The sequence below is a fragment of the Pseudorca crassidens genome, chromosome 12, assembly GCF_039906515.1.
Source record: "Pseudorca crassidens isolate mPseCra1 chromosome 12, mPseCra1.hap1, whole genome shotgun sequence".
Classification (NCBI taxonomy): domain Eukaryota; kingdom Metazoa; phylum Chordata; class Mammalia; order Artiodactyla; family Delphinidae; genus Pseudorca; species Pseudorca crassidens.
The window spans coordinates 56,164,581-56,186,911 of record NC_090307.1 but is presented as its reverse complement, the minus strand read 5'-3'; the positions used below and the strand labels follow the sequence as shown (position 1 = coordinate 56,186,911).

The window sequence follows — 22,331 nt, the reverse complement described above, 5'->3', positions numbered from 1 at the left end:
CCGCCTGCCGATGCAGGGGACACGGGTTCGCGCCCCGGTCTGGGAGGATCCCATATGCCGCGGAGCGGCTGGGCCTGTGGGGCATGGCCGCTGGGCCTGCGCGTCTGGGGCCTGTGCTCCGCGGGGGGAGAGGCCACAGCGATGAGAGGCCCGCGTACCACAAAAAAAAAAAAAAAAAAAAAAGAATGCGTGCATAGAGAGGTGTGCATGGAGAGGCAAGTAACAGCATGAACAGCCACACTTCTAGAAGATTCTAGCCAGTGTGCAGGAAAGCAGCAGAGAGTAGGAATGAATGGGAGAAGGACCCAGGGTCACGAGACCGTTGGGTGAGCAGAGCCAGCAGCCAGGGAGGTTCTAGTCTGTTCTGCCTCACAGCAGCCGCCCCCTCTATGCTGTCACGCTGAGCTAGCACCTGGGCCTGGGATTGGGCCTCAGCCTCCGCCGCGCCTGCCACCTCCTGCTGCCTCCCGCTGCCTCCAGATCATAGACACCCTCAAAGTGAGTGAGCTTCGAGCCTTCGTGAAAATGTGCAAGCAGGATCCAAGTGTTCTGCACACCGAGGAAATGTGCTTCCTGTGGGAGTGGGTGGAGAGCATGGGGGGTAAAATACCACCTGTTACTCATAAAAGTAAATTGGAAGAAAATACCAAGGAAGAAAAAACGGTAAAAAGGAGGAGGAAAACAAAGACAGACGAACCATCAAGTGAGGAAAGTGATCTAGAAATTAACAATGAAGGTGTGATTGAACCAGACCCTGATGCCCCTTAAGAAATGGGAGATGAAAATGTAGAGATAACTGAGGAGATCATGGATCAGGCAAATGATAAAAAAGTGTCTTCCATTGATGCCCTAAATGATGGTGAACTACAGAAAGCCATTGACTTGTTGACAGACGCAATCAAGCGAAATCCTCGTTTGGCCATTCTGTATGCCAAGAGAGCAAGTGTCTTCATCAAATTACAGAAGCCAAATGCTGCCTTCCGAGACTGTGACACAGCTATTGAAATAAATCCTGATTCTGCTTAGCCATACAAGTGGCGAGGGAAAGCACACAGACTTTTGGGCCATTGGGAAGAAGCTGCCCATGATCTTGCCCATGGCTGTAAGCTGGATTATGATGAAGATACTAGTGCAATGCTGAAAGAAGTTCAACCAAGGGCCCAGAAAATTGCTGAACACAGGAGAAAGTATGAGCGAATACATGAAGAGCGAGAGATCAAGGAAAGAATAGAAAGGGTCAAGAAGGCTAGGGAAGAACATGAGAGAGCTCCGAGGGAGGAAGAAGCCAGACGACAATCAGGGGATCAGTATGGCTCTTTTCCAGGTGGCTTTCCTGGCAGAATGCCTGGTAATTTTCTTGGAGGAACGCCTGGAATGGGAGGGAGCATGCCTGGAATGGCAGGAATGCCTGGGCTCAATGAAATTCTTAGCAATCCAGAGGTACTTGTATGGTTATACAGGATCCAGAAGTTATAGTGGCCTTCCAGGACGTGACTCAGAACCCAGGAAATATGTCAATATATCAGAACAACCCAAAGGTTATGAATCTTATCAGTAAATGTCGGGCAAATTTGGAGGTAAAGCATAATGCCCTTCTGACAAATAAAGCCCCTGCTGAAGGAAAAGCAACTTAGATCACCTAATGGATGTTGCAATAATACAAACCAGTGTACCTCTGGCCTTCTCATGAAGAAAGCTGGGGTGCTTTGAAGATAATCCCTACTCCTCTGCCCCAAATGCAGCTGAAACATTTTACAGTGGTTTGCCATTAGGGTATTCATTCAGATAATGTTTTCTTACTAGAAATTAAAAATTTTAAACAATTTTTAAAACTTAAAAATATTTAAAACAAATTAAAAGGGTGTGTTAATCCCTACATCTTTCTTTACTAATCATTTTGGTTTTTTCCTTTGAATTAATTAGGCAAGGAAGATACTTCAGTATGGAAGATTTATTGCTCAAGTTTGAGTGAAATAAAGATTTATTAGTGGGAGGAAAATGTAACATTTAAATATATAAAGTTTGAGTTCGATATATGGTCACTGAGGCATGTTGACTTGTCTTTTTAATTGCTTTATTTATTTTTTTTTTAATGACTTGCTTCCATGAAACTATTGGGGCCACCAGTATTGCAGTAGGACCTGCGTAGGGACTGGAAGTACTTGTCAGGGCAGCAGTAATCTTACTACATTTTATATAATTGTACCCTTGTGCAGATGCACTTAAATCTTACACTGTGGTGAAGGGATGATTTTTATACTGCTGCAGTAAAACTGGATTACTTAGCTCTGTTTTTCTCTGATATCTAAAATAAATGCTTCATATTTCCACATAGGGGGAAAAAAAAACCTACCTAAGGAGACAAAAGACCTGTATGCAGAAACTATAAGACACTGATGAAAGAAATTAAAGATGATACAAACAGATGGAGAGATATACCATGTTCTCGGATTGGAAGAATCAATATTAGGAAAATGACTCTACTACCCAAAGCAATCTACAGATTCAATGCAATCCTTATCAAGTTACCAATGGAATTTATCACAGAACTAGAACAAAAATTTCACAATTTGTGTGGAAACACAAAAGATCCCAAATAGCCAAAGCAATCTTGAGAAAGAAAAATGAAGCTGGAGGAATCAGGCTCCCTGACTTCAGACTATACTACAAAGCTACAATAATGAAGACAGTATGACACTGGCACAAAAACAGAAATATAGATCAATGGAACAGGATAGAAACCACAGAGATAAACCCACGCACATATGGTCACCTTATTTTTGATACAGGAGGCAAGAATATCCAATGGAGAAAAGACAGCCTCTTCAGTAAGTGGTGCTGGGAAAACTAGACAGCTCCATGTAAAAGATTGAAATTAGAACACTCCCTAACACCATACACAAAAATAAACTCAAAATGGATTAAAGACCTAAATGTAAGGCCAGACACTATCAAACTCTTAGAGGAAAACATAGGCAGAACACTCTATGACATAAATCACAGCTGGATCCTTTTTGACCCACCTCCTAGAGTAATGGAAATAAAAACAAAAATAAACAAATGGGACCTAATGAAACTTAAAAGCTTTTGCACAGCAAAGGAAACCATAAACAAAATGAAAAGACAACCCTCAGAATGGGAAAAAATATTTGCAAATGAAGCAACTGACAAAAGGTTCATCTCCAAAATTTACAAGCAGCTCATGCAGCTCAATATTAAAAAAACAAACAATCCAATCCAAAAATGGGCAGAAGACCTAAACAGACATTTCTCCAAAGAAGATATACAGATTGCCAACAAACACATGAAAGGATGCTCAACATCACTAATCATTAGAGAAATGCAAATCAAAACTACAATGAGATATCACCACACACCAGTCAGAATGACCATCATCAAAAAAATCTACAAACAATAAATGCTGGAGAGGGTGTGGAGAAAAGGGAACTCTCTTGCACTGTTGGTGGGAATGTAAATTGATACAACCACTATGGAGAACAGTATGGAGGTTCCTTAAAAATCTAAAAATAGAACTACCATATGACCCAGCAATCCCACTACTGGGCATGTACCCTGAGAAAACCAGAATTCCAAAAGAGTCATGTACCACAGTGTTCATTGCAGCTCTATTTACAATAGCCAGGACATGGAAGTAACCTAAGTGTCCATCGACAGATGAATGGATAAAGAAGATGTGGTCCATATATACAATGGAATATTACTCAGCCATAAAAAGAAACGAAATTGAGTTATTTGTAGTGAGGTGAATGGACCTAGAGTCTATCATACAGAGTGAAGTAAGTCAGAAAGAGAAAAACAAGTACTGTATGCTAACACATACATATGGAATCTTAAAAAAAAATTAAAATGTTTCTGAAGAACCTAGGGGCAGGACAGGAATAAAAACGCAGACGTAGAGAATGGACTTGAGGACATGGTGAGGGGGAAGGGTAAGCTGTGACGAAGTGAGAGAGTGGCATGGACATATATACACTACCAAATGTAAAACAGATAGCTAGTGGGAAGCAGCTGCATAGCACAGGGAGATCAGCTCAGTGCTTTGTGACCACCTAAGGGGTGGGATAGGGAGGATGGGAGGGGGATGCAAAAGGGAGGAGATATGGGGATATATGTATATGTATAGCCAATTCAGTTTGTTATAAAGCAGAAACTAACACACCATTGTAAAGCAATTATACTCCAATAAAGATGTTAACAAAAAAAGTGAGCTAAAACCGTCTTTCATGTCAGAAAGAAAGCTACTGAAGTTTACGAAAGTCATGTTGAAATGACTTAGGAGCCAACTTAAAGAAGTTCTGACAAATTAATTGAGATAATTTAAACTCCAATGAGGATATTAATTGGAACAGATTGAAACAGTAGATATATTTAAGCTTATGAATTTGTATCAAATTTAAAGAAAAAAACTAAGTTTTGAGAGTGACAGGGATCCAATTAATTATCTTGAAAAGATGATATGTATATATATCTAAGCTTTTTTATAACTGTACCACTTTATAAGAAAATAGTTGATGAAGGGAAACATTTTTATGAAAATATTCCAACAAATAAATGAAGTCAAAGTGATGGAATGAAAATGTCATAGTTTCTAATCCCCAGTGAATTAATGGACCCAGCCATCAAATACCAATGGTTACTAACATCGCAAAAGAGAGGTAATGTCCTAATAAAGGAAAATACCACCACCTATTAACTTATTTTAAAAAAAGAAAGGAAGGAAGGAAGAAAAGGAATCTAATCAAGTCTTTAGATTTAACTACGAAGTTATAGGAAATACAGAGGACATGTGAAACATACCACGACTATCAAATCAGCAACATTCATACTCCAGGAAACTACAGTTAAAACCACCTGATTTTCCAAAATAACTAATTTTAAGAGGAAAAGATAAGAAAGATGAAAGAAAAATGAGACAACCCAAGTATGTGTTGAAAAGTGAAACAATGTTTTAGGATGCACACTTGGATGATAAAACCATTTTTACAGAAGCAAGAAAGTGATTCCAATAAAGTGCGGATAGTATCCTCATTTCGGGTAGAGAGTGGAACTGGTGATTAGGAAGAGTTGCGTTGAGGGTTTGTGAGTGGGGTTCTTGAAGTGGGTTCTTGAATTCTTAAGGTTTTTTGGTTTATAAGAATTTGTTAAATTATAAATCTGTTTAATGGTACCTTTCTGTATTTGTATTATAAGAAACATTTTTCCCAAAAAAATACTTTATTTCTGAAAAAGGTGTCCAAGCTCTTCTCCCAGGGTGCTTAAGCTGGACTGTGTTAAAACTCTAGGGAAAAAATAATAATAATAAATCCAGAGGATTGGCTTAAGGGGTCTGTGAATCCCTCAAAATTGTTTCCAAATTTATTTGTGCCCCCAAGACTAGGATCCATGAGTCAAGGAGGATAATTTCTCCCCATTTATGTTTTTATTATTTCTTACTTCTTAAGCTTTCCTCACACAAGAAATTGGTGACAAAGAACATCTGTTGAGGGAACAAGTTATTTCTCCAAGCAGGTAAGAGTCAGGGCAGTGGGGGTAGAGGGGACAGGAAAACATTAAAAACACAATGATAAAAAAAGATAACTGCCAATACAAAACTTTAAAGAAAAAATAAAATACAATAATATGAAGGTTATCCAATTACTTCCTTTCTCATCATCCTCTTACACTTGTTAACTTTGCTTCTGGTCTAGGTAGGTTTGATAGACTGGCTTTTTCCTATTTGTTAACTACTTTTGGATAGTCCATCTATTTCTTCATGCTTTTTTTCCCCTTGGTTTTCTTTACCAAGGGAATTTTTAAATTTTTATTTACTATACCTGGTCCCTCACAGGAGGCTCCTCTCTTCCCATCCAGCTAATCTCTCTTCTGTCAGCTTTTATCTTTACCTATATATATATAAAAAAAGGTGTGGACAGGGACCATGCACATTGGCATCACCTGAGCTGCTGGTTATAAATGCTGATTCCTAAGCCCAAAGCTGTCTACTGCCAATCACTAGAATAAGGACCCTCTGGAATCTATCACTTGAAAGCGTCCCTTGCCATGAGACTCAGGCACTAATACACTAGACAGCCATTGAATAAACGTCAGCATGAGGACTCCTCTTTTTTTCCTTAGAAGATAAATTCTTCTAAAAATTCTTCTCATTCATCTTTATTTTAGCAAATAGACCAATACAGTTTAACTATTTTTAATTGCCTATCGTACAGTTATACATAAATGATGTACATCTCTTAAAATTTAACCCACTTTATATTATAGAATACCTATTTCATAAGAACTCAATGTATATGATCAAATTTGCAAATATTCTTTTAACTCTGAGGCATTTCTACTATTGTATCTATTTAATGGACTGAGAAGAAAACAAAAAAAGCTAAACACTGGGAAATAAAATGTAGAACCAGAGGCTTTCACAGGGCTCTTATTTCCTTTTATTACATTTGTTAACTTTGTATAAGCAATTTTTTAAAGGCTATTACTTTTAACATGAAATAAGAATGAAAATAAGCCAGCAGCACAAAATGGACCATTATATCAACATCTTTATTTTCTAATTCTATCATCTCAGACAAAAGCTCCAGACAGTCCACACGATTAATACTTCGTCTGGCCTAGAATAAATTCTAGGTTTTGAAAGACCATAAATTATGAAAACTAAATTATGCTTAGAGACAGTTTTATCTGTCTCTATGTCACACTCTCCAAAAATTAGCTGCACAGGGAGTGACAGGAAACATCACACAGAGTTTACCGAACGTGAAGCCATCCAAAATATCTTGGTTTTTAGATATGCAATCGTTGCCAAAAGCAGCTTGAAAAGGAACTTTGAACTCATTTTCCCCTTTTTCTATTACTGTCCTGGGAGGGAGGGAGAGGAGTGAGGGGGGGACGAGAGGTTCTTGAAAATAATTCTCAAACTGGACTTCCCAGATTAATTTCTTCCTATGTCTACATCCTACTGAAGTAGTTTTAACTCTGAAGCTCAAAGAACACAAGGAGTGCTTACCAAGTGCATATCAAAAGAAAACAGCATCTCATGATGTTGTTCTCTTTTCATCTTGAAGCCTAAATGCTGGCAGATTCTAGAATAAGTGACTGGCCCATACATTAGCCACAAGCAGCAGATGGACCATTAAATGAGAAGAGTACCTACTGTAGCACGACTTTTTAAGATGGTTGTTAATTTGTGTTAAAGTAGTTCTGGGATTTGAAAGACTCTGGCACTGTCTAGGCATTACTGCAAGCAGAAATAAGTTTGTTTGTTGCCTTGATATGTGTTAGTGAAAGCTGCTTTGGGTGTATCTATTTTCATTGTATCAGGCCAGATTACATCTTGAATTATGTCCTTTTTACAATATACCATCATGTACTTATGAAAAGAAGTATGTAAATACTAATAAAAACCTCATGCTGGTCTATGCGTGTTGCTATGAATAAGCAGGAGTGGACTGAGCAGAGCGCTACACTGTTAGGAATTATCAATGTTGAGAAATGACCTCTTAAATGTTGATTTGGAGGTTTCTGGTTAAGACTCTACCTTATTTCTTATTATAATGTGGTTCCCTTGTCTACAGCATTCTAAATTATTTATTAATTGAAGTTGAGCCTAACCACAGAATCATTAATAATTAATTCTTCTTTTGGATTTGTGTGCGTTCATGTGACTAAATGTCTGTTTTTCCTTATGGAACCCACAATCTGCTATTTTGCATTGATTAGAAGCGATGTACAAAGAGCCAACGCCCATTATGGAATTCCCAAAGGATATTCTCAGTAACGTTTTCCTGAGTGTGTCTAACCTCTGATGCACCATTAGGTGGAGAGGGAAAAACAAACTCTCTAACCACATTTTGCTGCTTTTGAAACAGAGCCTTTATGGTTAGATCAGGCTCTCTGCCTCTTCAGTTATTCTTGTGATACTTATTTTTCCCCCAGAAGCAGGGAGATGGGTGAATAAGGGGGATAAGCCACACAAAGTGTCCTCATAAATGTGAAGGGAAACTAAAATGACCTTTTTTAAAAAGTCTGCTTTATACAGAGTTTTCAGGTTTACCCAGCATAACTTGATAGACTAGATTAGGCTTGAGGAACAAACCACTCCCGAAGCGCAGGCACTTGACATAAGAATGGTTGATTTTTTTTTAACTTTTTATTTTATATTGGAGTATAGTTGATTAACAAGGTTGTGTTAGTTTCAGGTGTACAGCAAAGTGATTCAGTTATACGTATACCTGTATCTATTCTTTTTCAGATTTTTTTTTCCATTTAGGTTGTTGTATAATATTGAGCAGAGTTCCTTGTGCTATACAGTAGGTCTTTGTCGGCTGATCACTCAGGTTCATGCCTCATGCGGGATAGCAGGAGGCTCTGCCCCACACTGCCCCTCAGAGGTGGATCCCACAGAGGCTTCTCCTCTTGTGAGTGTGCTCCCTGCAAGGCTTGCTCAGGCTCCACACCAGGAAGGAGAGGCTGCAGATCATGTGTGAGCTTCTCATCATCTCAGCCTTGAAGGGACACTTTGCTTCCACTCATAGGTCATTGGCCATCATGGTCACATGAGTGGAAATGGAGGGGAAAATGGAATATTTGGTGAGCATTACCATCTATGCTCCAGTTTGCCCGTCTAGTCACCGCATATCCTTCTGCTCTCTTCTTCCAACAGATGGGCCACATTTAACCACCTCCCAAGGGAGATCGCATAAAACTTCCAGCCAGTCAAAGACTCAGGCGAAAGCCCAGGGTCTCTGGGTGATGCACAGTCATCTCTACATTAGCTCATATATGGCTCTTCTAGGTCCAGAGACTTACGGATAAAAAAGACCTCTTACCGCCCTAACTAACAAAAAACAACAACAGAAAACTTCATCTGGAGAGAAAAATAGGAAAGGCACAATAACGACTTTTTGTACCAATCCCCAAATCCCACTGAGTACACATTGTGGAGAGCACCCTCGACTGGGGTGGAAAATAATCCTTGAGTCCTTTATCTTGACTCTTGTTCACATCTGAATTGAGCCTTGGGGAATTTCACCTTCATTGTGGCTACGCAGTTTTCTGAGCCCACTTCCTGCCCACAAGAGGTCAGTATCACATAGTCTCCATCGCTGCTCATGAATATTCACTGCCTCTCCAGGCAAGGGGATCACATGTCCCCTCGGTTAATCTCTGGCTTTCTCATTGTTTCAGCCAAGATCCTATGGGAAGTGGCATGTGTTACCTCTACGGTAGGACCTGCTTCCATGCTCTCTTTACCCTCTGCCACTTTGATTTGCAACGTACCAGACAGTGGTTGTTTCAGATGGGACCCAGCATAAAGAGAACATACAGAGCACAGCCAACTATGATGGTCATGTGTGCAAAGGAGAAATAAGCTTTGCCTGTTGTAAGCCACTAGTATTTTCAGTTGTTTGTTGCCAGGGCGTAACTTAACTTATCCTAAAGCTGACTAGGGTCATTTTAAGGCTCCATCTCTTTTAGTTCAGTGGTTTCTTTGGCAATATAATAATTTCAAAAATTTCAAGAGTTTCTTATCCAGTCGACTCCAGTTAGCCCGATGTGCCAGTAAATGTATCTAACATTCTCTCTGAGACATAGTTCTCATAGAGAAAATAGTTGTTTGCTTTCTCATCCTGGTAACTCTCACTTTCTCTAAACTTAACGGTGGCATCTAGAATCCCTTGGGCTTCAGTGGAGAAAAAATGTTTTTTTCTGGGCTCTGATACTTAGTTTAATTGTTCCCTTAAGCATTTTAATTAGTTGAAAGATGGTACTGAGTAGGCTTCTCAAAAAATCTTTCTCAAGCCTCTTACTACTAGATGTCAAAGCAGTTGACTCTTTTAACAGTAAAATGTCTAAATGTCCTCATTCCCTTTCATTAAGCTGCAAATTGACAATTTCTATTCTGAAATCACCTCTTTCTGCTAATACCCTGTGAAATACAACCCCAAAGCAACCAGCACACACTATTCATGCTCTATCTTCCAACCTCTTCTCAGAGAGCTACATCATGTACACTACAAGATCTGCTTCCCAAATTATCACAGGTTCCAGTTTTATAAAATATTTCACCCCTGCAAAAACAGATTGCTACTGTAAATCTAAAACAGTTCTAAACTTTTAAAAAGTTTATTGATTGCTACCTTTCTAGCTTGATAGTCATTTACTCAGTAGCCACCAAACCCAGGGCCATGCACTTGAGGATTCTGGCTTGTTTGTTACAGCAGCACATCTCTCCTGGTAGCAGTTTCTGTATTAGTCAGGACAGGTTAGGTGATGCTGACATAACCAATAGCCTCCAACTCTCTGTGGCTTCATATACCAAAGGGTGTTTCCACATCACAGCACATGTCTCCTGCAGATGGACAGGAGGTGTGGTCTAGACAGCCCAATGGAGACCCACTCTCTGGGATTTCCACTAGTTGGAAAAGCAGCAAGCCTTTACACAGCCTCAGCCTAGAAAGGACACAGAGCACCCCTCCCACAATTTTTCGACCAGAACTGGTGTCCATGACCCTACCTACTTGTATGTAAAGTGACTGAAAAAATGTAGAGGAGCAAATGGAATCTTTGGTATGACTATTTCTATAAGAATAATGTAATACACCAATCAAATTAGAAAGAAGCAAGTGACTGTAAATATGAACACAATGACAGGAAAGAGAAAAAAATCATTATAATAACAACCAGGCACAGGAATTATGGAATGAATAATCAGATTTCTGACATGCCTGTTTGCATGACAGCAAAATAACACAATCATGTCTGAAGTATTCAGAAGATTACTCTGAATTTGCGTGTTTTATCTCTTCCTTGCTCTTCTTTACCCTCCTGGTTGTTACTATAACCTTCTCGCAGTTACTGCTTAATACAAGATATGACACTCAAACTAGGCCATTTTATATCTTATGGTTGCTCTGGCCAAGGTTACTAGCAAGTACCACTAACATGTACAACTTGCAATATCAGTTGTGTGGCTATATAATGTATTGCCCAAACCAGAACATTTTAAGAGTGAAAAGAAATATTGTCTACAGTGACAGTTCATTTAGTTTTCTTTTTCCAAGTTTAAGGATCTGTAAAGAGAAGTTGTAGGAAGGTTATGGAATTACGGACATCACAGCATTAGGAAGCGCCACGTTTAAGCCCAGGCTGCCTGCCTCCTATATCTAAGCTCTTACTCACTGTGCTACCTGAAAGGCCTCCTCCCTTCCCCCTAGAGGGTCATTAATAGTAAATGTTCTAAGCTGAGATAAACACATACAGAAATTTAAAGAAGGTAGGAAAGCTTTGGATGTGTCACATATAGTAGTGATGATTCCATGTTAATCAGGAAAGAGCAAGAGTACCGGTGAGTTTGAAGAATAAAAAGAGCCTAGTTGGGTTAAAATCTGCTTGAAGGTGCAAAGTGGTTAAATAGGGTGAAAGTTCAGGCAAACATTTTTAGGGACTCCAGAAGATTGCTGCAGTTCTTAATTTTTAAAAATAATGCGTATTAAAGCTTTAGAAGAAAAATAAAAAGGTAATATCCAATTTCTGTAAATAACTAGCTTATACTCTGATATACAATACAAGCATTTCCCTTTATTTCTGTGCCATTCAAAAGTCCTAATAAGGGCTTCCCTGGTGGCGCAGTGGTTGAGAGTCTGCCTGCCGATGCAAGGGACACGGGTTCATGCCCTGGTCCGGGAAGATCCCACATGCCGCAGAGCGGCTGGGCCCGTGAGCCATGGCTGCTGAGCCTGCGCGTCCAGAGGCTGTGCTCCGCAATGGGAGAGGCCACAGCAGTGAGAGGCCCTCGTATCACAAAAAAAAAAAAATATATAAGTCCTAATAATACCTATATGTAATTAGATGTGTTGTGTTAAAATGGGCCATGGAAGTTGCTAGACAGCATAACCTGATGGAAGAAATAGAAAATGCAATAGAAGTGAAGTCAATAGAAAAGATAACAGAACTCAGAAGCAATGATGCAATTCATTTTCACAGTATGGCCTGTGAGTTTCATTTTGTTTTGTTTTTAGCACAGCAGCCTTTTAAGACCATTTGTTAATTTCCATGCCCACAGCAATCAAAAGTTCACAGATACATTTTGCAGGAATCTCTTGACCTGTCAAGCATAGTGTAAGCAGTGATAAAAGGGGCTGATAAGGAGCCACAGGGTGCAAGAGAATGAATGAGTGAATGAATGAATGAATGCAGAGTGAATCTAGAATTTAAGATACCCAATTCTGTCCCTCTGCAGCCACTACTCCTCAACTATACGTACTGAAAAACAGACAGGAAATATTCTCCTTTCATCTCCAGGAGTATGTGACGTTGACCCCAAACACTAATACAGCTCCATGATGGACAAGACAGCTGCACAACAAATAAAGTGGTTATTGGGTACTTTTTATGACTTCTCAAAACTTTTTCAAAAATAATATTTGCCCTATAAAATTGGCAGTCTCCACTCACATTTACCAGGGCTTCTCTTAGAGAGTTCTTTATTGACTAGGTATGGATTAGGTTAGGCTTATTTGATAATTAACAGGGTCATTTGCAGGTTTCCCACAGTCCAGATTAAACTTAAATTTAATTTGGATGGATATTAAATGTTTGATGTCCCTTAAAGAGATAGAACTACTTTTATTAACTAATTTATATACTTTTTGTTGTGGACAATTATTTTAAATGACCCATAAACTATCAGAAATTGATTTAGATTTGCAATAGTGTTTCAACCAGGTAATGATCACAATCAAATTAATCCTTAATGGCAAATTAAGTACTTTGAATATATTTTAGGTATTTTTCATCACCTGTATGTGGGATGATTATCCATGACTGTATGTAACACTACCAACAAAAAGAAAGTTGATAATATTTGGAGATATAAAACATGTAATCATGTACTTACACTTGGCATAAATTTAAGTATACTGAACGCATAAGGAAAGTTTGACATCAGGAACCCTTGCTGTCTAATTCAAAGATCTAACTAATAAACCGTAGGTTTTTCTAAGTGGCTAACCACAAATGAGCTAATGACATTGCTTCATGGTTGGAATATCAGTACCACATGACCTAAATTTGCTAATGTTTAGTTTATGTATTTACCTGATAAAAAGAGATACTCTAGGGCTTCCCTGGTGGCGCAGTGGTTGAGAGTCCGCCTGCCAATGCGGGGGGCACGGGTCCGTGCCCTGGTCTGGGAGGATCCCACGTGCCGCGGAGCGGCTGGGCCCGTGGGCTGTGGCCACTGAGCCTGCACATTCAGAGCTTGTGCTCCGCGACGGGGGAGGCCACAGCAGTGGGAGGCCCGCATACCGAAAGAAAAAAAAAAAAAGAGATACTCTAGATTTTAGAAAATTGTTAGCCTGTTATCTCTATGCTTTGAAAATAATCTGGAGATTCTTTTTCTCCTTTGTAGTAGTCTCCATAGCATACAAAATGTTCCTTTCTCTTCTTGAGAACTGTTACTACCAACACTCTCCCTTGGGAGTCTATGTTCCTCAAGCCTAGCTATAGAAATGTTTTTTCAGCTTACCTGTCTTTCACTCTTTCAAAAATAAAATAATGAAATAAAATAAAATTCACCGACCTACTGACTCTAAGGATTTTGCTTCTGTTAGAAAGAAACTGGCATACAAAACTAACAAATATGGGAACACTAAAAAGATTACAGAATTTTACATATTTTTAACAGTAACTCCAAATCTTAAAAACAGTCTACAGTCCTCATTTTCTTCTAGGCTGGCAGATGGGCCTTCTGATGGATTTCATCCCTTTGTTTTTGTTCCTGAGCTTGGCACTTAGTAACTCTCGGTGCGCTTTCTGATCTTACCTTAAGGAGAGGCCTAGTTCTCCAAGAGAACTCCTTATCCCAAAATGGGGAATCGAAGCAAGCCATAGGTTTCTTCTCCCTCTGTTTCAAGGAAACAATTCATATTCCTAAAGTAATCTAGACTTCATAAACCCCATTCCCCCAGATTCTACCCTTCATAGGAATGCCATTTCCTCATAGGACATATTAAATAAATGAGAGCTTGCTTAAAAGATCTTTTGATTATTGAAAAATAATCAAAAGGTTCTACTATATGCAAAACAGGACTTCAGCTACAGTAGCATTATATTTCACGGCATTTTTATAGCAGAGTTGCAATCCTTATTTTGGATTTGTATAATAACTAAATATTTTAATCAGAGAAGGCAATATATCCTTTTATTTTTTGCAACTTGATCATAAATACCTTTTGAAAAAATAGAAGAGTTGTAGGAGTAACATATGTTCTTTATAATACATCTGAATTGTTTCACTCCATCATAATTGAAACATAAATTAGGAAACAAATATGATTTGCCTTCTAGGTGGCATCTAACTATTATTGAAATCAAAAGTTTTCTACAATGTTTTGAAAATTTGAGAGCAAGCTCCTGCCTTCACTGCCATTGCCTGAGCATTTCGTGCACTGCCTCATCCTTAAGGAGGTTCACAGTCATGAAGCAGCCACCCAGTCTCCTAGTACTGTGCTATTATCTGAATGTTTGTGCCGCCCAGCACCCCACCTAACACCCAACATGATGGTATTAGGAGGTGGGGCCTTTGTGAGGTGATTACATCCCTTATATGGGATTAGTGCCTTTATAAAAGAGACCCCACAGAGCTCCTAGCTCCTCTTCCCCCATGTTTACAGCTAGAAGGTGCCAGCTATGAGGAAGCAGTTCCTCACCAGACACCAAATCTGCTGGCATCATAATCTTGGTCTTCCTAGGCTCCAGAACTGTGAGGAATACATGTTTGTTGTTTATAAGCCATCCAGTCTAAGGTATTTTGTTATAGTAGCCCACATGGACTAAGCCGACTGGCATGCCCTATGGTGAAAGTCAATGGCAAACTACGATGACCCAATTCCAGCAGAGCTAGTAATGTCCCAAATCCTTCAGAAATGAAGGTGGGATCATCCCACCAGATAAAGAACCATGACCAGCTGAGGTGCTTAATGAGAACAAAGGGAATACAGAATGGGTAGTAGATGAAGGCAGTTATAAATACCAGCTATAACTACAAGATCAGTTGCAGAAATGAGGACTATAATTATCCCTTATATGTTATTAATATGTTTGTGTATATACACACAACACAGAAACACACACATATATAGCAAATATATTTTTCTTCCATCTCTTCTCCCTTCTTCATACAATATAAGATATATTAACTTTACATTATGATATTTAAGTATTGTTAACTTTATGTTATAGTATTTAAACACAATGTCAAGGAGAACATCCCAACAACTTTGCATCCTTTTTTAGGGAAAAGCTAAGTACCTTTTCAGTTGTATACAGAATCGTTGTATCATGCTTGGTAGAAGAATTACTTTGTTATTTGATTTTATTTGGAGATTAAATATGGTTATGGAGATGTGTATGGAGGCCAAGTTGACAACCAGTTGTCTGTGATGATTAATTTTGTGTCAAGTTAGCTAGGCGATAGTGCCCAGTTCTGCAGTCAGACACCAGTCTAGATATTGCTGTGAAGGTATTCTTTAGATGTGACTAAAATTTATAAGCAGTTGACTATAAGTAAAGCAGATTATCCTCCATAATATGGATGGGCCTCATCTAATCAGTTGAAAGCTTTTAGAGCAAAAACTGAGATTCCCCAAAGAAAAGGAATTCTGCCTCAAGAATGAAACATAGAAATTCTGCCTAAGTTTCCAGGGTGCTGGCCTGTCCTGCAAAACTTGAACTCAAGATTGCAACATCAGCTCTTACTTGAATTTCCAGGCTGCCAGCCTGCCCTACAGGTTTCAGACTTGCCAGCCCCACAATCATTATGTGAGCCCATTATTTTAATCCAGCAACCTCCCTCTCCCTCCCTCTCTCGGTAGATATGTAGATAGATAGATAGATAGATAGATAGATAGATAGATAGATAGATAGATAGGTAGATAGATAAACAGATAGAATAGACAGAATAGCTAGAGAGAGATATATCCTACTATAATCTTACTATATCTTTTAGAATATAAATTCAAATCCTTTGAGGGCAATAGCTACCTTATTTGACCTCTATAAGGGCTTTTCACATTTTCACAGAAGAAATTCAGGTAATGTCTACTAACGATGGTCCAGTTTTTTATGAAGCCACTCCCACTCTAGGAAGTTATAAAAATGACTTTAATTTACTCTTGTAAACACTATATATATTGCTTTAGCATAATATGTACTCTGAAAAGACTTGCCTGGTAAACTTTATAAAGCTCTAAATAGTCTAGAAAATGATCTTATAAAGTCCAAAGCCAGATTATTTCTCCCACTGGATAATTCTATAAAGAACAATAAAGAAGGAGACATAACTATCCTCCGACCTATACCACATTTTAAAGAAAATAAAAGGGGAGGGAGCATCACTTCTGCAACACAATGATAGACAAAATGAAAGCACCACTGCTTTTGCATTTTTCTAAATGTTGTGGGTTACAGTTATTTCCTCCATGGTTGAAGCTACTTTTTTGACTGAAGCTCCAGCAGACAGCTGTGTGATGCTTTTCTTAAGCTTTTAGTTTTCTGCTTCCATCCATTTCTCAATCTTACCTACAGTCTTTCTTCAAGCAAGTAACTAATACACAGTGAAATATAAAAGGAAAAGCAGATATGAGAAGAGTCATAAGCAGGTTGGGAAACTATTAAATTATATAAAATATGCAAGGACAAGACCTAGCAAAAGAAGAGGCCAAGTGGCTGACAAGGTGAATAGCCTGTCAGCCTTGCCAAGCTGGAAACTCAGCTTTGCCACTGAAATCTCAGTTTTGCCTGTTCAGAAACTCAGCGGCATCAGTTCACCCAGGAATGGTCAAATTTTAGTGAATGTGTCCCCAACCTACAGAGAATTAGCCATGAGTCAGACACTGGATAAGATGCCAAATTGATGCCTCAAGGCGTGAGTGCTAGGCTGACTGGGACAAAGGGTCAAATCAAGTCATCTTCGGTTAATAAACAATAGCAGTGTTGAATGGTAGGCAACAAGGAAGACAGAGTCAAGGTAGACAAAATTACCAACAGAAAAGTTAAGGTCAAGAGTAAGTAAAATGTAAGTGCCAAGCATGAAACCAGATTCATTTGGGTAAGGGAACTTTAAAGGAAGGTTAAAACTGAAAGGGGCATCGGAAGGGTCCTTTGTAAAGTTGAGTAGATAACACATGGCTTTCTCTCAGAGATTATGAAGGCTTAAATACACTTTGTCTACGACTGCAACCTGGCTTCCATGAGGCAGCCGTATTTACAGTCATATTTATTGCTAACATATGATGCCTGTATTAGTTTCCTATTGCTCCTATAACAAATTACCACAAATTTTACGCTTAAAACAGCACAAGTTTGTTATCTCATAGTTTTGTACATCAAATGTCTGAGTGGGCTTGACAGGTCTCTCTGCTCTGGGTTTCATAAGGCTAAAACCAAGGTATTAGGTTCTGGGAAGAATCCTAGCTCATTCGGCTTGTTGGTAGAACTCAGTGCCCTGCTGTTTGTTGTAGGACTAAGGTTTCTGCTTCCTTTCTGGCTGTCTGCTGGAGCCTACTCTTCGTTTTGGGGCCTCTCTCCAGTCCTCACACAAGGCTGGCCCTCCATTGCAGAACCAGAAACACAGTGTGGAATCCTTCTCACACTTGGCACCTCTCCGACTTCCCTTTTCCCCACATCTCTCTTCTGCTTCCTCTTCCACTGCATCTCTCTGACTCCATTCAGAAAAAATTCTGTGCTATAAAATCTCATGTGATTATATTGGGCCCAACCAGATAATCCAGGATTTCTCTATTTTGAGGTCCTTAACCTTAATTACATTGGCAATTAGGGCATCGACATTGGTGGGTTAGGGGGGGCATCATTCTGCCTACCACATTGCCCATACTTTATTATTTTGCTGGCTAGAGTGTTCATTTTCTAACTTTCACTATGGCATTTGCCTGAGCAGCTCAGAGCCATCCTGTTTCTTAGGAGATACTAAAAATCAGAGGTTTGCTGAGAAAAATGTATGATCTTGCTACACATAAGAGTTGGAGAGTCTTCAGGGATATTATCAGTGAGCTATAGTAGTCTGATGAAATACCTTTGTATATTATAAGGTTATTCCTATGAAGGCTACTACAAACCACTGTGAGCCTGTCAGGGCAACTAGGTACATTTGTGCAGGTTGTGCCCTGCACAAATGCCCAGCTGAGGGGCTGGAATCTAGCCAGTGCTCTACCTGCCAAGTGCTGTCTTGGCAGTGCCCAGAGAAAGCAGTGCTACCAGGGTTTACTGAAGCCCTGGAGCTTCCTCCCTCAGTAGTACTGGGTGACAGTCTGACACATTCTTATTCAGCAACTCTCTCTTCTCACCCTTGGGATGCCCAGCCCTCTTCTCTTTATTCTTGTCATTCAATTCTGTCTTCCTCATTTCACGATACTGTCCTAAAATATCTCAATTCCCCAAAGTAGAGCGTTTTTTCATTGATTACATTGTATTTTAGCTTGGCTTTTTCCTGATACCATCTAAGTAGACACTGTAAATTTATAAGTAATATTTCTTCACACCACATTTTAGGGTTTACTATTTCTCGGAAGATGTCTTCAAGAGGGTTCATTACTCCCGCTCTGCAGGAATTCCTATAAAGCTCAATCAAAGAGGGGGGCCGTTCCTGATGAAATCGTTTTCCTCTCTAGACTTATTTCTACTGTATGGCACAGTTCAACTTAGTCTCAAAACTACGCAGTGCTATTAACTGTAATTTTAGTTCTCCAGTATTTATTCATATGAACCAGGCACTTATGGATACGTTCACCTTACATTAACTGAATATTAGAACATGTCATTTTAAATACTATAATATAAATATTAATATTTCCTTTTTCAGCATTGACTGTTTTTATCTATCTGATTTTAATGGGCTGTAAAAATCTTTTCAATTTTTGTGAAATTTTTAAAGGTTAAATGTATTTTTGAAAGACTGGAGAAAAAAGATTGACACAATTTTATTTAGTAGTGCTGAGATCTGGGTCATTCGGATTTGACTAGCATAGAACGTAATAGCTTTCACTACTCTGCATAGCTCAGCTGGTATTCCCCACACACTACACGTGTCTGCATCATTCCTTCTTCTAACATGCACAGTGTCTCCACCACTTTTCCTTACCCCATCTACTTTCCACCTCTAGAGCTACTGAAATTAAAAATATTCTTCAAGATCTAGCTCTAATACCACTCCCTCCATGAAGATTTCCTCACTCATTCTACCTAAATGTGAGCTCTCATCCCTCTGAATTCCTTCAGCTCTTATAGTTTTGGTTCTTTTACTTTTATAGTATTAATCAGAGGACATTGTGTCATAATTTTTTCTGAGCATATGGTATCTTGGTTTCTCCAAACAATGGATTGAAATTCCTGCCATGTTTTTTCATGACTACACGAAAGATTTGAGACTGTTCTGTTGATATTGTTGACAAACCTATGAAAGTATATGAATTTCTGTGGCAGATTTTAATCTGATCGCATGCAAAATTGACCTTAGTTCAGGTTACAAGTTCTTTAAGACTTATTAATAAATATCTTTGATAATTTTTCTGTAAAAAAGCCAGAATATTGTCATGCACTTGATGGCTATACAATGAGCACTTGGTAGGAAATAACACTATGAAATATTTTATTCATTTTTAAAACAAAATTTCAGAAAGAAGTTGAGATTCCAACAATATATTGCCATCAACAGAACAATATTAGAATTCTGTACTGTCATCCTTAAATGACAAGGTGATACCATACTACCACTGCTACTACTGATAATATTAGCAAGTTCTTCTATGTGTATACAGTTTGCCAGGCACTGCTCTAAGTGCTTTTTATGTATTAACTCATCTGACCCTTACAACCATCCTAGGATATCATTATATTTGCTATTCTAACCTCAAGAAGAGAAAACTAAGACAGGAAGAAGTTTGGTAATTTGTCAGAGATCACACAGCTAACCAATGGTAGAGCCAGTAGTTGAAGCCAGGCAGTCTGTTTCCAGAGACTGTGCTCTGAATCACCAGGCTATATACTAAGTGGAAACACTTTTTTCTTTCATTTATGGACCATTTCCAGCAGTCTGGAACCATGGCTACGTCAGCATTTAACAATGAGTTGTTAGTGCTGAAAACTAAATCTGAGTTGCTGGGAGTTTCACAGGCACAGACGACTGTATAGTCAAATGCTTTTGGAAAATGCCACACTAAATAAATACTTCTTTCATAGACTCTGTGATAAACAGAATACAACTTAAGAAACTGACAGATGGCCTAATACAGTTGTTCTGTAACTGGCTGTCCTCATTCACTCCCTAAGAGATTGTTAAAGTACACACAGACACACACACACAGATTTCGGTCAAGTTCCAATCAAGAACAACTACATTAGATCCTGGTTGGGTGCTCAATCGGTAGGTTCAATTACAGCTATAGATTTCAGAGTTCTAACTGGTAGAATTCACCTCACTGTAAGTTTATCTACGCTTCACATTCCACAAGCAGGTTTTATAGTAAAAGAAATAACTAATGCCATTTCCCATTATTATTTCATTAATTCCAGCTATTTCAAAATGCAATTATTCTTTATATTTATTAATTAGTTCATTATAATATGGAGATTTCTAATCAGAAGCTTATAATAGTCTTGTACAGCTGAAACCATTTAGAAGGAAACTTAGCAAGACTCAGTACTAACTAAAATAAAGCTAGTACTTTAATCTATGTAGACCATTTTATTAATTGTGAGTGTTACACATTTGCTGTATGTCTAATCCATATGTTGTATATGTTTTTCAGGCAATTTTCAACCTGTCTACTCTCTCTTTGAGATTTAGAAATAGAAAACATAAGAAAAAGTGGGGCATCGCACATATCTATATCTTAAGAATTTTTTTCTTCTAAAAGCACATAATACTTAATAAGCATCAGAAATGCCACATTAAAGTGAAGCAGCAATCCTCTTGTTTTAAGGAAATGGAAAAGTTCATTAGCAAAGCAATTAAGACACTATTATTGTCCTACTTATATGTCCATTTTGTTCATACGCTTGTGGTTGAATCTCATTTCTCCAGGCAGTGGATACAACTGTTTTCGGTGTTTTTCCATTGCTTCACAAGGGGTTTATGAGAATATTTTATCAATAGTAATGGCAGACCCAGAAACATACATATCTATATATAAGACTCTAACCTGGATTAGTAAATGATTGATTTTAGTTTAGAATGCTAGAGGCATTAAAATTTATAAGAAAATAAATGATAAACCAATTTATGGAAAGAGGCTAAAATACTTCATTAAATGCAGCCTTTATAAAACTTTTATTTTTGAAAGGATATTTTACTGGAGTAAATTTCCCAACTTTTAAACACATTTCCTAATTTCTATTGCCTGTGAGTTTTACTTTCTTTGACTGGAAGTTTATTCAAAGAAAGAAATAACATATTTTTAAAAATCTTTCAATATCACCAATTGAGCATCTGTTCCCTCACAGGTGTGTGTGTGTGTGTGTGCACACACAGATAGACGTGGCTTTCATCTTTTTGTGATTCTTATCAGAAGAGGGGCAAGAAACTTCAAAACTTCAAAAGATCCACTGGCATTCAGTGGTTGGAAAAACTAGTAATTCAGGGTTTATTGTTAAATCAAGAGTTTGCTTTAGGCTTGAGGGCAGCTTCTGTGTTACTGAGTTCACTGTCTAAAGAAAAATTGTCTAAAGAAGCCTTCAAGTCCATCATGAAATAAGCAGAAAGCAGTTGAAAAGAACTGCTGAAAATTATATATAAAGCCCAACATCTGACAGATTCTCTGTGAAAAGTGAGGCACTGTCTCAAAGGTGTGTCTCATGTCAAGAGGACTATAACAGAGAAAATCACATATTGAGTAAGACAAATGAAGAGGGCTTAATCCTCCCTCTCTCCCTCCCAGGCTTAGGTCGGACAACAAATATTTACTAAGCATCTATGAAGTGTCAAATCATAACAGTGAACAAGACACACACACCCTGGCCTCAGGCTTTTCACATCTTGTCTTATGCTACAGCCAGGCAACCCTCCCACTAGACTGTAAGCCGCTTCAGGACAAGAAGTGTGCTTTGTTTATTTTAACCACCCCTCATGTGTTAGATAGTACCTACACATAATATGTGATCAACACATTTGTCTAATTTGTTGTCAACTTGAACCACCCAGCCACCCAACCTGGAAGTTTCAAGTAACTAAATTTCCCATATCCCTTCACATTCAATCAATAAACTGATCCCATCAGTTATACTTTCTAATTAGC

General features: G+C 38.5%; 1 pseudogene; it reads left to right on the top strand.

The window, feature by feature from the left end:
• The first annotated feature begins 417 nt into the window (after nucleotides 1-417).
• LOC137204131 (hsc70-interacting protein pseudogene) lies at nucleotides 418-2,044 on the top strand (annotated as a pseudogene).
• The last annotated feature ends 20,287 nt before the right edge of the window (nucleotides 2,045-22,331 follow it).